Source organism: Portunus trituberculatus, chromosome 19 (assembly GCF_017591435.1).
Source record: "Portunus trituberculatus isolate SZX2019 chromosome 19, ASM1759143v1, whole genome shotgun sequence".
Lineage (NCBI taxonomy): Eukaryota > Metazoa > Arthropoda > Malacostraca > Decapoda > Portunidae > Portunus > Portunus trituberculatus.
The window spans coordinates 13,000,938-13,018,210 of record NC_059273.1 but is presented as its reverse complement, the minus strand read 5'-3'; the positions used below and the strand labels follow the sequence as shown (position 1 = coordinate 13,018,210).

Genomic DNA, 17,273 nt, shown 5'->3' with positions numbered 1-17,273 from the left:
TGTCTAAAAGAAGTGGCAGGATGCAGGATGAAGTTTGGTGTGTGTGTTTCACTGTTTGATCTGCTGCAGTCTCTGACGAGACAGCCAGACGTTACCCTACGGAACGAGCTCAGAGCTCATTATTTCCGACCTTCGGATAGGCCTGAGACCAGGCACACACCACACACCGGGACAACAAGGTCACAACTCCTCGATTTACATCCCGTACCTACTCACTGCTAGGTGAACAGGGGCTACACGTGAAAGAAGACACACCCAAATATCTCCACCCGGCCGGGGAATCGAACCCCGGTCCTCTGGCTTGTGAAGCCAGCGCTCTAACCACTGAGCTACCGGGCGTGTGTGTGTGTGTGTGTGTGTGTGTGTGTGTGTGTGTGCGCAGCTGTTGAGGGAAGGAGGGAGTTTCACACATTCACATTCATTCATAAATACATGCATACATATATACGAACAAACATGCATGCATACACATTCTCGAGTATGTAGGTGTGACTAAGATGAGAGAAAAAAAAAGACAAATGGAGTCAATATTCAGTTGTAATAAACGTTCCTTTTGAAAACGTTTTAAGACTCAATTACCACCACCACTACCACTACTACCACCACCACCAACAACAACAACACAATACCACCAAAACAACAAAAACAACAACAACAACAACGTCCACAAATACTTTTTTTCTCCATCTCTCCCCCTTTTCCCCTTACCTTTCTTTCCACGGCTAGTACTTGCATGTGTCCCTCTCCTCTTTCTCCCTAAAGGCATGTCAAATAAATAAATAAATACGTAAATAAATAAACACAAACAAATAAACAAATGAACAGCTAAATACATAAAGCGCAATTTTGTTTTTCTTCTATCTTATCTTTTTTTTTCTTATTACTTTTTTACATTCTTTTTCATCGTCATCATCATTACTTTCCTCCACTCCACATTAATAGCTTCCCTTCCTTTTCCTTTTCCTACCGCTCCTCCAACACGAACCGTTTCCTCCATTTCTCTCCCCTCTTATCTTCCATTACTTTCTCTCTCTCTCTCTCTCTCTCTCTCTCTCTCTCTCTCTCTCTCTCTCTCTCTCTCTCTCTCTCTCTCTCTCTCCTCGACCACCCACAAATCACCTTCCTAACTATCCTAACCCAAATTGCTCATCCCACTTGACCTCTCCATCTAAATCACTTCACCCACTGCCTCTCTCCATCCACTAACTACCAACTTTTCCCTCCATCCACTTCTACCACTTCCCACCTGCTTCAATACGGGGACACATTTTCACCTTGAGATTTGAGTACGATTAGACCATTTTATTGACATTAGAAAGCGTCTATGGAGGTCAGAAAATTAATGGCCACAGTCTTCACTATTTTAACTCCCAAATAAGTTTCTGAAGCTGTATAAAATCACTAAATATAGTAAGCAGAATGAATATGGAAACGCGTCATGGTACTCTAGCGGTTAAACACTCCTCACATCCACTCCAAGCACTCAAAGTATTTCCTCCTCATTCCCTCTCTCCTCCATCCTCATATACTCTACTACTCCACTAACCCATCCATTTTTTTCTCATTATTACCTTCTACTCCACTTTGCATATGCTAACTGTTTCTAACCACTCCCATACCGATTCTATCTTTCCCTAATCTCTCCACTCCTCCCCACTCCCTCCCTTCACTCCCCACACACTCCTACCACCTCCACAGTCCTCCTAACCCCACATAACAGCAACTACCACCACACCACACATCCCTACCACATTTCATAATCCTTGTCCTCACTCTTCATCCCTACAAAAGTGCTATTCCCCTCCTTGATCCATCCAGCATCTTGACACCCATTCCTCACCCATCCTTCACCACTCCAGGACGTCCAGCTTCCCTCCCTCACCCCTCCAGCACCTCCACACTCCCTCCTTCCCCCCTCAATTACCCCCATCACTTGGTAGCCAGAAGATAGGGCGGCCAACGACTTACTTCCTTTCCTGGAGGGAGGAAAAAAAATGATCACAGTAAAATTGTTCCTCATTACAGAAATTCCCACAAACCACGAGACTAGGCTGGAGGGGGGGGGAGAGGGGAGGAGAAGGAGGAGGAGAAGGAGGAGGAGGAGGAGAAGGACGAGGAGGAGGAGGAGGAGGAGGAGGAGGAAGGAGGAGGAGGAGGAGGAGGAGGAACGGTAGATGGCATAACGGCCGGAAAAGAATCGTAAACACTGCAGCCATTTTTAATTTCTTGTGTCATTTTTATCCGGGTAATTATTTCTTAAGACCAATTTGTCGCAGGACCTCCCACTTAGGGACGGGGGTTGAGGGGGAAAGGGGATGAGGGAAGAAGGGAGAGGGGAAGGGGGTGAGGGATGGGGGCGTGGTTTGCGTAGGGAGAAGGGAGAGGGGCTTTTCTTCTTTGTCTCAATAGCTGGTAATTGTTGAATCACTACAGGTGGTGGTGGTGGTGGAGGAAGAGGAGGAGGAGAAAGAGGAAGAAGAAGAAGAAGAAGAAGAAGAAGAAGAAGAAGAAGAAGAAGAAGAAGAAGAAGAAGAAGAAGAAGAAGAAGAAGAAGAAGAAGAAGAAGAAGAAGAAGAAGAAGAAGAAAAGAACAAGAACAAGAACAAGATGAAGAAGAACAAGAACAAGAAGAAGAAGAAGAAGAAGAAGAAGAAGAAGAAGAAGAAGAAGAAGAAGAAGAAGAAGAAGAAGAAGAAGAAGAAGAAGAAGAAGAAGAAGAAGAAGAAGAAGAAGAAGAAGAAGAAGAAGAAAAGAAGAAGAAGAAAGGAAAGGAAAGAGAAGAAAAGAATAGGAAAGGGCAAGAAAAGAATAAAAAAAAACAACAACAGCACGAACAATAAGAAAAAGAAAGCACACCAAATAAACACACATAAAAAAAATACAAGTAGAAATATGATAAAAGAGAAATAGCGGAAATCAAAAGACAACAAGAACACGAAGATCCACCACCACCACCACCACCACTACCACCACACAAAAACCACAGAAGCAACAAGCACAAAAGCTCACGAGCAGCGACTCCTTGACAAAAAAATATTAATTATACGCTAATAATTACGATAGACTCGGGCGTCGTTATTATGAGGGAAATTATAGCACAGGGAGAGGGAGAGGGAGAGGGAGAGGGAGAGTAATAACTGAGGTAACGAGGTGTACTTTATGTCCCCGGCTTGGGCAGGTAGGCACACCTCCAATTAAGAGAGCAAGGGGGAGAGAAGGTACAGGTGTGTTGTGCCTGCCCCTGCCACCCCCTCTCTCTCTCTCTCTCTCTCTCTCTCTCTCTCTCTCTCTGGATGCTGCTTTGTTGTTGTTGTTGTTATTGTTATTGTTGTTGTTGTTAATGATGTTGTTGTTGTTGTTGTTGTTATATTATTATCATTATTATCATTGTTGTTATTATTGACGGTGGGACAGAATTGCTGAGAGAGAGAGAGAGAGAGAGAGAGAGAGAGAGAGAGAGAGAGAGAGAGAGAGAGAGAGAGAGAGAGAGAAGAAAGCGTTACTCTATCAGCATCTGTCGTGACTGGACGGAGTATGATTAATGCTTGGTATGTGAGCCTGACCCCAACCTCTCTCTCTCTCTCTCTCTCTCTCTCTCATCACCTAAAGCTGACTAGGCCACTAATGGGAGGTTAGCGTGTGTATGTCCCAAAATTTCTTATCCTTTCATTGTTTAAGGGGATTTTTTTTCCTTTAGCCTTGTGTGTGTAAGTCTCTCTCTCTCTCTCTCTCCCTCTCTCTCTCTCTCTCTCTCTCTCTCTCTCTCTCTCTGTGTGTGTGTGTGTGTGTGTGTGTGTGTGTGTGTGTGTGTGTGTGTGTGTGTGTGTGTGTGTGTGTGTGTGTTTGTGTGTGAGACCATCTAAATCTCACAACACTGACCTTTCTAGCTTTAAAAGCACACCTGCTGTATACACCTGTACCTGGCTATTACCTGACCTGACCACCACCACCATTACCATCACCATCATCACCACCTGCTCACCTCTCCAAACCACCCAGGCTCCTATCATGTCAGCATCCCACCACTACTTTACCCATTATTTCTATACATCACGTACTTTTTATCCATTATTTCCTTACCCATCACCCATTTTCTTTACATATCAAACACATTTTTAGACATTTTCTTGTACTAATATCTTTCCTACTCCAAAAGAGAAAATTTATCAAACTTTTTTTCAATTTTTTTCTACAACCCCCACCTATCATCCAATCTATCATCTACCTATTACTTTTCACAACCCTTTACTAACCCACGACATAACCCATCACACACGTACCATTACACTCATCACCCTACCCATCACCCGAGCCACCACCTCCTACTTCACCACAACCACCAAGCTGTCCAAACCATCCGTCAACCATCCATCACATGAAATAACAAACATACACCATCCACCATCTTTAATCCACCACACGCCGAGCCAGCCACCGGAAGACGAGGCACATTAACCACGCTAATTCACATAACATCACGAACATAAAAGGAAGACGCGGTGGGGATGTGACAGCCGATTCCCCAGCATTCCCATCCCCCTCCCTCACCTGCTGGGTGCCAAAGGTGGGGGTGGAGGGGACTGTTAATGAGGGGGACACCTGGGGCGGCGGTGGGCGGGAACAAGAGGCGCGTCCGAACATCAACTGGGTGGCGCGCCGCATGACAGGAGAGGAAGAGGAAGGGACAGAAAAAAAGAGGGAAAGGAAAGTGAGAAAAAGAGAGGGAGAGACTTGGAAAGGGAGAGGAAGAGAGAAGAACCTGGAGAGACAGGAAAATGATTGGGATCTGTAGGAGGACACAAAGGAAGAGGAAAGGAAGAAGAAAACGAGAAAAGGAAAAGGAGAGGGAGAAGGAACAAGAGAGAAACTAACAGAAAGTGGAGAGAGAGAGAGAGAGAGAGAGAGAGAGAGAGAGAGAGAGAGAGAGAGAGAGAGAGAGAGAGAGAGAGAGAGAAACCAGGAAAGGGAGGGAGGGAGAAAAAGAGAGGGAGGGACCAGAAGAGGGAGGAAGGGAGAGGGCCGGGAAGGGAAACGTTGACACATGCACGCTCGTTCAGCGGTGTGCCTTGTACGTCGCAATGAAAATTCATGAGACAGTTTTGGAAGCAGGACGCTCGCTGGGCTGCAATTACCGCTGGTGATGTGGCCTAGAAGGGTGTTGAAAATTCCAGGACAATTTGCACTGCTGATAGCCGGAAGGAGGGCCATCCGAGGAACCCAAGGACGCGAGCTGCTTGACGCCGTATCCACCATAGTCAAATCTCTCCACACAGACCCTCTATAAACAATCATGGACCTCCACCTCTCTCTCTCATTGGTAATCTTCATAACTTCCACTACGTTAAATCATCCTTCAGTGTCCTCCAGCTGATTATCCATAAATCTAAGCCCTTGACGACCTCTCACTCGTCTCAATTCTTCCAAGCAAGCAGTGACTGTCGTTCTCAGAACCTTTCTGTCTTAATATTTTACAGGAATTTCTAAGAGAGAAGCTTGGACATAAATCACCCGTTACAAGGTTCTCATAGCTTCACTGTCTTGGAATGGGAAATAATGTATAATGTGGTGTAAGTCTTCGCTTTCTTAGGTAAGGCTCACAGTTTGCCCTCACATCGCAACTATTTTCACGAGTTTCTACTGGTAACAAAGTAGATCTCCTGTTAATCTGTTACTACACCACAGAAAAGAATAAAAGAAATGGAGGTGCGGCGTAGAAGCGCTTCACAATGTGGTCGTATAGATCGCTGGCTACAACACACAAACTTTTTAAAACAACTCGTTATAAGTTTGTTATCAGCTCGTTGTCTTGATGCTAGAAGAAACGGTAAACAAGCTAACAAGATGAGAGGTGAAGGTATTGGCATCACAACCGTCAAACTTATACTTCCCAGCACCACTAATAGAAAGACTACAGGCTCCTCTTCAGATGGGAGCATGAGAGACCTCGCACCGGCAGCCCCGACGCTCATGAACGCTCCGCCGCCATGAAACACGGCGCCTAAGTGATGGCAGGCCGAGGGCGAGAGAAGAAAATCAATTAGTGAGGTATTTGAGGGCGTCTGTCTTGCGGCTGTACAAATTGTGGCCTGTTTCCTTGGCCATTGTGACCTACATTAATCACTCAAGCCACTCTGATTGATTCTCAATTGGAGTTTACACCTGATAGATTGTAATGAGAGGCTGGCGGCGGCGGTGGGCGGGTCGTTGGGCTGACAGATGGCGGTGTACCGATCGGGAGGCGCGCTGAGAATTGGTTTCAAATGAGATGCTTAATCGAATATTTTCCGGCGAGTCTTTGCGCCGCCATTTGAGGACAAGTCCACTCCGCTGGCCAGGCTGTGATGATACCCTGAGTAAATGGAGCGAGGCAAGGCGAGGCGAGACGAGGCCACCTGAGACATACGTAACACTTCTCTCCTTCTCCCTCTCTGACCAGCCTCGCTAATCCGCCTCATCACATCGCGGCGTGCACACCACAGCGGCGGGAACAGCATTAACAGCGCCACCGCCGCCACCAGCAACAGCCTTGGCGGGGCAATAAAACAGCACCACCGCCGCATCATCTCATAACCACATCTTATCTTTCACACTGATGCAATATCGTAACAGCCTCAAATTCACCTCCTGCCCTGCCATTACACGCCCGGCCGGAGGCAGCGCCAACCCCGATGGAAGGCTGTTGGTAAGGTGAACGGCCCTCTGTTAAACGCCAAGTGTAAGTGCCTGGCTACAAATCGCCGCCTTTTTTCTTTCTCTCTCTCTCTCTCTCTCTCTCTCTCTCTCTCTCTCTAATAACAGTATTTATCTCGCTGCTAATACGAGAAACTTACTGAGGCTGCAGTTTTTATATGAGGCTGCGTCCAAAAGAGGGCAAGAGCACCTAAGAGAGCGCAATTAGAACCCTGGGAACGCCGAGATGAGCCAAGAGGAGCAGCAAGCAAGAAGCAAGAGGAGGCTGGAAGTAAGGGGAAGTATGAGGCGAGAGGAGGCAGGTGGGAAGAAGAGACAGGAAGTAAAAGAAGAAAGGAGGTACAAGAAAAGAGGAAAGAGAGAATAGAAGGCATGAAGCAAGAGGAAAACAGTAAGATGAATAAGCAGAAAGCAAAAGGAGGAGGAAAGCAAGTGAAGAGAGACAAGAGAAAAAAATAGGAGGCAGGAAGCAAAAGCAGGAATGATAAAATATAAATAAGGCAAGAGGAAGAAACAAGAGGCAAGCAGTATGAGTACCAAAGAGGACCCAATATAAGAATATAAATCAGTATAAAGAAGAATAAAAAAGAGACGAGAGAAAGGAATCAAGAGACAAAAAATAAAAGTACTAATGCAGCTAATGCAGTATAAAGGAACAGAGAAAAAGGGAATAAAGAGTCAAGAGGAACAAAGAGGAACACTTCTACTCCTCTTCCTGTCTCTTTCACAAGCAGCACTGCAATACACAAACAACAAACACTTCTCTTTAAACATGCAATACTATTCCTCCTCCTCCTCCTCCTCTTCTTCTTCTTCTCTTTTTGTTTTCTTCTTCTTCCTTTTCTTCTTCTTCTTCTTCTTCTTCTTCCTCTTTCTTCTTCTTCTTCTTCTTCTCTTTTTGTTTTTTTCTTCTTCCTCTTCTTCTTCTTCTTCTTCCTCTTTTCTTCTTCTTCTTCTTCTCTTTTGTTTTCTTCTTCTTCCTCTTTCTTCTTCTTCTTCTTTTTCCTCTTTTTCTTCTTCTTCTTCTTCTCTTTTGTTTTCTTCTTCTTCCTCTTTCTTCTTCTTCTTCTTCTTCCTCTTTTCTTCTTCTTCTTCTTCTTCTTTTTGTTTTCTTCTTCTTCCTCTTTCTTCTTCTTCTTCTTCTTCTTTTCTTTTCTTTTCTTTTCTTCTTCTTCTTTTTCTTCTTCTTCTTCTCTTCTCCTCCTCCTCCTCCTCCTCCTCCTCCTCCTCCTCCTCCTCCTCCTCCTCCTCCTCCTCCTCCTCCTCCTCCTCCCACAACCGGGTGCAAAAAGAAAAAGTAAATAAACTAAAAAAAAAAAAAAAGGAAAATAAAGAAAACGACAACGGGGATAAAAAATAAACAAACAACTGACAAAATAAATCTATAAAAAGTCACCAAAGAGGCTATTTTTTTACTTACTCTTTTTTTTTTTTTTTTTTGTGCGAGCGTCTCCCACCTGCAGTGAAGGAGGGCGATGATGATTCATGAACAAGACAACAATCACTTCACTCGCTGGTTCGAATCAACACCCAGTGAAGCCTCGGGCCCTAAGGAGAACAAATGTAGCGCCGCCTAATATCCTTACTAGAGAGAGAGAGAGAGAGAGAGAAATATCAATATAACGTAAATAAAGCAGCACATTAATGAATAAAGCGAAAGAAATCTAATCATACAATATCTTCTTAACCTCAGTAAAGGAAAAAAAGTCAATGCACGTGTATTAAAAAGAAAGATCGATATGTAACTGAAGTAAATCGCATTAAGAAAATAGACAAAATGCATTTTGTCCTTCTTAAGCTTAGCAAAACAAAGAAAAAAGTCACTACACATCTATAAAAAAAAAAGTACAACGCAACTAGAGCACATGAATAAATGGGACTGAAAAAAAAAGTAATTCTTTAACTGAAAATATAAAGGGACAAAAATAATGATACTTAACGAGCATAAGCAAAATTTATCCCTTAACTCTCTTCCTAATCTCCAAGCAATCCTGAAACCTTGCACGTGCAGCTTAGACTGAGGTAATCACAGTTGTGATTCAGGTCCGCATTCCGACACGCTTTGCTTTCTCACCATCACTGGCTCTAGTTACAGATACTCGTGTTTTCAACGATATTTGTATAATTCTGGCGATGGATTGGAAAGATTTCTAGTTTACTGAAAGGATAACTGTCTTGAAAATGGTTAGTCGTCTCTGTGGGATTGGAAAATTATCGTGGTGAGAGAGCAAGCTGTTTGTGAATATAGGCTTCAGACAGGAACGTGAGGAAATCTATCTGGTCTTCATTAAAGCTTCCCAATGACTACAGTGACACCCTCAATACAGTCTGCTCCAACCATCCACCAATGCATTTAAGAAAGTTACGATTTTTCTGAAGATCTAGAAGTATTCTATCAATGATATAAACTTTTTTTTTATCAGTAATCAGTAATATATTTAGTAATAACACCTAAATCTCTCTCTCTCTCTCTCTCTCTCTCTCTCTCTCTCTCTCTCTCTCTCTCTCTCTCTCTCTCTCTCTCTCTCTCTCTCTCTCTCTCTCTCTCTCTCTCTCTCTCTCTCTCTCTCTCTCTCTCTCTCTCTCTCTCTCTCTCTCTCTCTCTCTCTCTCTCCTCTCCTCTCCTCTCTCTTCTCTCCTCTCTCTCTCTCTCTCTCCCTCTCCCCCTCCCTTTCTCCCGGGGCCACAGCAAGGGGGCGCCGCTGCAGCTTGGACTCTGCCATTTTAAAGACCTGCAGCTCTCGGTCCGCGACGCCTTATAACTCGTGATAATTACCTCCATTTAATTACTCCAGGTACAGTAATTACCTGGCGGGAAGGTAGAAACAGTCACTCGGCCGGGGAGAGGGAGAGGGAGAAGGAGAGTTGCAGGGGGAAGAAGTCAGTGAGAGAAATAAGGACAGAATGGAGGAAAGGGAGAGAAAGGGCGAGGGAAGTAGATAGGTAAAACGAGTGAAAGGGAAGAAATCAAGAAAAGAGAGAGAGAGAGAGAGAGAGAGAGAGAGAGAGAGAGAGAGAGAGAGAGAGAGAGAGAGAGAGAGAGAGAGAGAGAGAGAGAGAGAGAGAAACCAAAGTAACATATCAGTAAATAATGGAGAAAAAAGTGGAAAAATGGATCAAGGAAGGAGAAGAGAAAACGAGACAGAAGAAAAATATAGGAAATGGAGGAAAAGAAAGCAAGTCGAGGGAGAAAAGGAGATGAATGGAGAGAGAAAAGGGGAAGGTACGGAAAGGAAGAGAAAACCAGTTAGTCGAGAAAAAAAAAATAAAACACTAAACAGGAAAAATATTGCTGGAAGAGAAAAAAAGAAAAAAAGTTACGAATAGGGAGAGAAAGCAGAGGGAGGAACTGGATGAAAGGTGAAGTAAAAAAAAAAGGGGAAAAAAAAACAGGGAGGAGCAAAAGATAAAAATAGTGGAGATGAGAGAACCAGATAAGCTTGGTAAGGGGAAGAGGGCGGAAGACCGAAGCAAGATTAGGGAGAAGATAAAAGGAATATGGAGGAAGAAGAAACAGGGAATGGATAGGGCAAGGGCGACGATAAGAAGACAATGAGAGAGAGAGAGAGAGAGAGAGAGAGAGAGAGAGAGAGAGAGAGAGAGAGAGAGAGAGAAACACATACTAACAAATCCACAATATTTTCATTCATTCATTCATTTCTCTTCCCAACTATACACCACCACCACCACCACCTCCACCACCTACTCTCCTCCTCTTCTATTTACTACGCACCCTTCAATGAAATACTTTGTGGTTTCCTTCCTACCCTCCCTCCCGTAGTAATTATTCCTTCTTTAACGGCGATTCCAACTCCATTTGCGTGCGTTCTAATTGTATTCTGTTGTATCTTTATCTCCTTTCCTGTATCAGCCAAATAATTAAAGGAGGAGGTTCAGGTAATGCATGGGGGAGGGAGAGAGAGAGAGAGAGAGAGAGAGAGAGAGAGAGAGAGAGAGAGAGAGAGAGAGAGAGAGAGAGAGAGAGAGAGAGAGAGAGAAAGAAAGAAAGAAAGAAAGAAAGAAAGAAAGAAAGAAAGAAAGAAAGAAAGGAGAAAGAAAGAATGAGAAACAAAAGAAAAAAAGGAAAAGAATTAAAGAAAGAATAGAAAGAAAGAAAGAAAGAAAGAAAGAGGGAGGAGAAGAAGAAGAAGAAGAAGAAGAAGAAGAAGAAGAAGAAAAAGAAGAAGAAGAAGAAGAAGAGGACCCGCTCAAGACGGTTCTTCAAGAGTGTCAAAACAAATTTGTACTAACTTTTGATTACATTTGCATAATCATTACCAACCAAGCTACTGACGCTCCGGACACCCAAAGTTTGAGCGAGGCTGGCACGGGGCGGGACAAGGGCAGGGACGAGGGCAGGGACGAGGGCAAGGGCGGGGAGGGACGGGGGCAGTAGGGGATGAAAAAGGGAGTGATGTTCGTAGATTTGGATAACTGAGGGAAGATTTGAGAGGGAGAGAAGGGAAGAGGTTGATAAAAAGTGATGGTGAAAAAGGATAAAGATGGGGAAAAATGAAGGGACGAGAGAGAGAGAGAGAGAGAGAGAGAGAGAGAGAGAGAGAGAGAGAGAGAGAGAGAGAGAGAGAGAATTTTAAACACAACTATTTTGAGTACTAGAATAAGAAACAGGTAAAAATAATTTCTTTTTTTTTACCATGTGGGCTTTTCACGGGAATTTGTGGGCTAAAAGGGATACTTTTTAGGGTACCTCCTATCTCACAGCCCACCCGCTAGGAAACCGTTGCCCCGAGTGAGGAAGCCCAACCTACACTTGGACCTGGACAGGATTCGAACCCGTGCGCTTGGAGACCCTCGGACCCTGTAGCCACATGGTTCTGTACCTCTCTCTCTCTCTCTCTCTCTCTCTCTCTCTCTCTCTCTCTCTCTCTCTCACCTGGAGGGAAATAAGGTTAATGGAATGCCCACGTTGGAGTGTGTGTACGTGACGGCCGTTCGTAATTAGTACGTGTATGCCAGGGCAGAGATTACCAGCTGTGTACGTGTGTGTGTGTGTGTGTGTGTGTGTGTGTGTGTGTGTGTGTGTGTGTGTGTGTGTGTGTGTGTGTGTGTGTGTGTGTGTGTGTGTGTGTGTGTGTGTGATTTAATTTATTCTCATGCACGACGAATTGTGTTGATTAATGAAAAGATTTTATTATTACAAGATTAACACAATAACAACAACAACTATTACTACAACATCAACAACAACAACAACAACAAGAACTACTACTACTACTACTACTACTACTACTACTACTACTACTACTACTACTACTACTACTACTAATACAACAACAACAACAACAACAACAACAACAACAACAACAACAACAACAACAACAGCAACAACTACTACTACTACTGCCACTACTACTACTACTACTACTACTACTACTACTACCACTACGTACATTTATTCTAACTTTATGAAAGCAAGAAAAGTTTTTTTTTTCCTGTCATCTGCTTTGGAAATGATAAAAATGCCAACAGTTACATAAGGAGGAGGATGAGGAGGAGGAGGAGGAGGAGAAGGAATACAAAGGAATACAAAGGAAAGCCAAACAGCAACAGACCTGTTGGTCCTTTCGAGGCTGTTTGGTAACTACTTCTAACTGGCTACAGATAAGAGAGACAGGACAGTACAGGAGAAGGCTCCTCCCCACCCACCACTCCCTCCAGCTTTCGCTGGCATGGAAAATAGCTTGGAAAAGTACCATGCAGTATGGAAAAAAACTGACATGGAATTTTCACAGGAAAGGATGAAAGGAGATTCTATTATTCACCCTACGGTGAACTCTACATATCTATCTATAAGAAAGTTAATATAGTATCATGTTTAATTATTCAGACAAGAAGAGAGCTTGTTGGGGTTATTCTTTAAATATTTATCAATTTTGTTTTTGAATGATGCAATGGAAGTACTGTTTACTATTTCAGAAGGAAGCTTATTCCAAATGTTAACTATTCTATTAAAGAAAAAGTGCTTTGCCTCGTGGGTTTTAAAGCGTTTTGGTGTAATTTTAAATCCATTATTCCTTGTTATGGTGGAATGATCAATAGTAAAATATTTATTGACATCAAGGTTGTTGTATCCCTGAAAAATTTTGAAAACTTCGATTAGGTCTCCTCTTATCCTGCGCTTTGTTAAGCTGAATAAATTTAATGCTTCCAGTCGTTCCTCATACGGCTTGTTTCTCAATCTCGGAATCATCTTGGTCACTCTACGCTGGATCCTTTCCAGTTTTTCAATGTCTTTTCTGTAATATGGTGACCAGAACTGCACACAGTATTCAAGCTGAGGACGCACCAATGAGTTATATAAAGTAAGGATAACTTTTTCTGATTTAAATTCAAAGGTTCTTCCAATGAACCCAACTAATTTATTTGCATTCTTTACTGCTTCTGTGCAGTGTTTGCTCGGCTTGAGATCTTTAGACACCACAACACCAAGATCTTTTTCATTCTCAGCACTTTCCAGAGGTACATTACTCATTACGTATTTTGCTTGTACATTGTTACTTCCAATGTGTAAGACTTTACACTTTTCTATATTGAATTTCATTTGCCATTTTCTGCCCAGCGTGTCAGTTTATTTAAGTCACACTGTAGTTCTTGCCATTGTGACGTTGATGTAACTTTGCTCATTATTTTGGTGTCGTCCGCGAATTTGCTTATTTTACAAGTGATTCCTTCATCAATATCATTAATATAAACAATGAAAAGAACTGGTCCTAATACAGAGCCTTGAGGAACACCACTTTTCACATTGTGCCACTCTGATTCTTTTCCATTTATAACAACTCGTTGCTTTCTGTCAGAGAGCCAGTCTTCCAGCCATTTCAGGGTATTTCCAGCTATGCCGTGAGCTTTTACTTTGCTGATTAGCCTCTTGTGAGGGACAGTGTCGAAAGCTTTCTGGAAATCAAGATAAATAACATCCACTGCTTTTGTCTCGTCATACGAGTTAAAAACTTCATAAAAGAAGTCTAGTAGGTTTGTTAAGCAGGATCTCTTGTTTCTGAAACCATGTTGTGAATCCTTCATGATCTTATTTTCTTCTAAAAATTTGACAATCTTATCTCTGATTATCGTTTCCATCAGCTTGCACACTACTGAAGTAAGGCTGATTGGTCTGTAATTAGCTGGGAGTGATTTATTTCCTTTCTTGAAAATGGGCGTGACATTTGCTAGCTTCCACTCCTGGGGACTTTCCTGCTTGTAAAGTTTTATTGAATATAATCGTGAGTGGTTTCACGAGCTCATTTTCGCTTCTTTGAGAAGCCTGGGTGATATCTTGTCTGGTCCAGGCGTTTTGTTTACGTTCATGCTGTTCATGACTGTGAGGATTTCATTTTCTGTAACTATGAAGTCAGGCAGTGTTTTGCCTTGTGCCTGAGGCTCTGGCATGGGCAGACTATTTTGGACATCTTCAGTCGTGAAGACTGTTGAGAAGAATCTATTTAGGACGTTTGCCATTTCAACTTCGTTATCTATTTGGTTTCCGTTTTCTGTTATGAGTGGACCAATTGTTGAGGCTAAGACTCTTTTGGATTTTACATAACTGTGAAATTCCTTTGGGTTGGTTTTACAGGAGTTTGCGATCTGAGCTTCTACAGATTTTTGCTGCTTTTATCAACTTTTTGCTTTTCTACGCAATCTGTCATGCTCTAATTTATCATTATTATGCTGTGTTAATTTGTATTTGTTGTATGCTTCTTTCTTTGCTAGAAGACAGCTTTTAATTTCATTATTCCACCATTTCGGTTTGGTGTTTAGTATTTTCCTTCTGTTTCTTAGTGGTATACACATCTTAGCTGTATCATTTATCTTTTCAGCAAACACCTCCCATGTCTTATCTACATCTGGTGTTTCCAGCAGTATATTCCAGTCAATGGATGCAAGCTGCATACGGAGTCTTGTGTAGTTTGCACGCCGATAGTCTGGCACTTTTTCTTTACTTTCATTCACTTTTCCTTTGTCAAAATTTATGGTGAATTTTAAGGTGCGATGATCGCTGGAACTGAATTCTGGTCCAATTTCCACATTTTCAATAGTATTCTCATCATTTGTTAGAACGATATCAAGGATATTGTTTCCTCTTGTCGGATGCTTGATGTGTTGGTGGAGGGAGCTTTCAAGCATGCTATTATACAGCTGCTGGCCAGCGTGAGCTGTCAGTGGTTCGCCCCACCTTGTGACTGGAAGGTTAAAATCTCCCATAATTATGCAATTGTTTACGCAGCAAATGTCCGCGATTTGTTCATACAATTGTTCGTCTGTGGCGGGTGACTGGGCTGGAGGACGATAGACGAGACCTAATGATATTCTTCGGGATTTATTTTCTATATGAATGAAATTGACATCTATGTTTGCAATGGTTGAAGTTGGCATCACACGAGCACGAAGATTACTTTTAACGTAAAACATTACACCGCCCCCTGTACGGTGAGATCTTTCGCTACTAAAAATGTTATAGCCATCAAGTGAGTATTCTGCGAGGTAATCTCTGTGGAGGAGGAGGAGGAGGAGGAGGAGGAGGAGGAGGAGGAGGAGGAGGAGGAGGAGGAGGAGGAGGAGGAGGAGGAGGAGGAGGAGGAGGAGGAGGAGGAGGAGGAGGAGGAGGAGGAGGAGAGAGGAGGAGGAGGAGGAGGAGGAGGAGGAGGAGATGGAGGAGGAGGAGGAGATGGAGGAGGAGGAGGAGGAGGAGGAGGAGGAGGAGGAGGAGGAGGAGGAGGAGGAGGAGGAGGAGGAGGAGGAGGAGGAGGAGGAGGAGGAGGAGGAGGAGGAGGAGGAGGAGGAGGAGGAGGAGAAAGAAAAGGAGGCGAAAAAAACAACGAGGAAATGAACAAGAACAAGAAGAAAAAGGAAAAGAAGAACAACAAGAAGAAAAAGGAAAAGAAGAAGAACAAGAACAAGAACAAGAACAAGAACAAGAACAAGAAGAAGAAGAAGAAGAAGAAGAAGAAGAAAAGTAGATAAAGAAAAAAGCAAAAGTAACAAAAACAAAGACCTAACAAAAAAACAAGACAACAACCACACGAAGTCTCTCTCTCTCTCTCTCTCTCTCTCTCTCTCTCTCTCTCTCTCTCTCTCTCTCTCTCTCTCTCTCTCTCTCTCTCTCTCTCTCTCTCTCTCTCTCTCTCTCTCTCTCTCTCTCTCTCTCTCTACCCCGTCCAAACACAGCCACGTTCCAAATCGCTTCCACTGCGCCTCATCTCGCCAACAGATGTCACTGCTTGTCTTATTTGCTGAGCCAATAACGGAGCGCGGTGTCCCTCAATCTTGCTATCTGGTGCTCTCAAAGTTTCTAATCCCTCTTATACTTTTGTACCCTAACTTTTCACTCCTGCTCTTCCTCTTCTTCTTGCTTCTTCTTACCTCCTCTTTCTCCTCCTGCTCCTCCTCCTCTTCTTGCTGTTTCTCCTCCCCTTCCTCCTCCTTTCCTCCTCTTTCTCTTTCTCTTCCTCCTCCTCTTCCTGTTTCTCCTTCTCCTCTTGCTCTTTTCTCCTGTTTCTTCTTCTTCTCTCCTCTTCCTTCTTCTATATCTTCTACTCTCCTCCTCCTCCTCCTCCTTCTGCTCCTTTCCTCCTGTTTCTCCTTTTCTCCTCCCCCTCTTCCTCCTCCGCATTCTCATGTACTGCCTTGTCTCTCTTCTCTGTAGCTAGTTACAAGTAGTTACCAAATAGCTTCGTAAGGACCAAGAGATCTGTTGCTCTTTGGCTTTCCTTTGTATTCCTCCTCCTCCTCCTCCTCCTCCTCCTCCTCCTCCTTCTCTTTTAGCTCTATAAACCAGAAGCAAGTTCGTTTTACTTCGCCCAAAATAAAATAAAGGAAAATATGTATTGCAAAAGGGAACGAGAATAAAATCTATATATGAAGAAATAATAAAATGCTTATCTTTTTCCATGCAGTTCTTGTTGTAGTTGTTCAGAGAGAGAGAGAGAGAGAGAGAGAGAGAGAGAGAGAGAGAGAGAGAGAGAGAGAGAGAGAGATAAAAAAAAAAAAAAATGAAAGTTTTACCGCACTGTAATTATCTCTTGACTCAAATTACGTTTAAATGCAAGGTGAGCTTTATCATTACTATTATTATTATTATTATTATTATTATTATTATTATTATTACTATTATTATCTTTGTTAACGAAGGAGGAAATAAGAGGCCTTCCGTTTTAAACAATAAGTGCCATATGCTATGAGAGAGAGAGAGAGAGAGAGAGAGAGAGAGAGAGAGAGAGAGAGAGAGAGAGAGAGAGAGAGAGAGAGAGAGAGAGAGAGAGAGAGAGAGAGAGAGAGAGAGAGAGAGAGAGAGAGAGAGAGAGAGAGAGAGAGAGAGAGAGAGAGAGAGAGAGTATGACACAGAAAACAAAAGGAACAGAAAGACACATAAACAAACACAGAGAGAAATAAAGAAAAAGAAAGAACAGAAACAAGGAATATCAACGAAAAATAAAAAGAAAAAAAAAGAAAACGAAGGAAAGAAACACCAAGAAGAAGCTTTAAAAGGAGTAAAGAGTAAAAATTCCAGGCGAAGGAAGACGCCGATTATTATTGGAGATGATGAGGGAAAGAAAACAAATGAGGCA

General features: G+C 42.8%; 1 long non-coding RNA gene across 1 annotated transcript in view; it reads right to left on the bottom strand.

Annotated features, from left to right (window-relative positions):
- Positions 1–8,040: 8,040 nt before the first annotated feature.
- LOC123506286 overlaps positions 8,041–17,273 on the bottom strand; it is a 19,506-nt gene continuing 10,273 nt past the window's right edge. The window contains exon 3 of the long non-coding RNA XR_006675397.1: positions 8,041–8,275. This is a non-coding gene — a long non-coding RNA (uncharacterized LOC123506286). The remainder of the gene's footprint in view (positions 8,276–17,273) is intronic.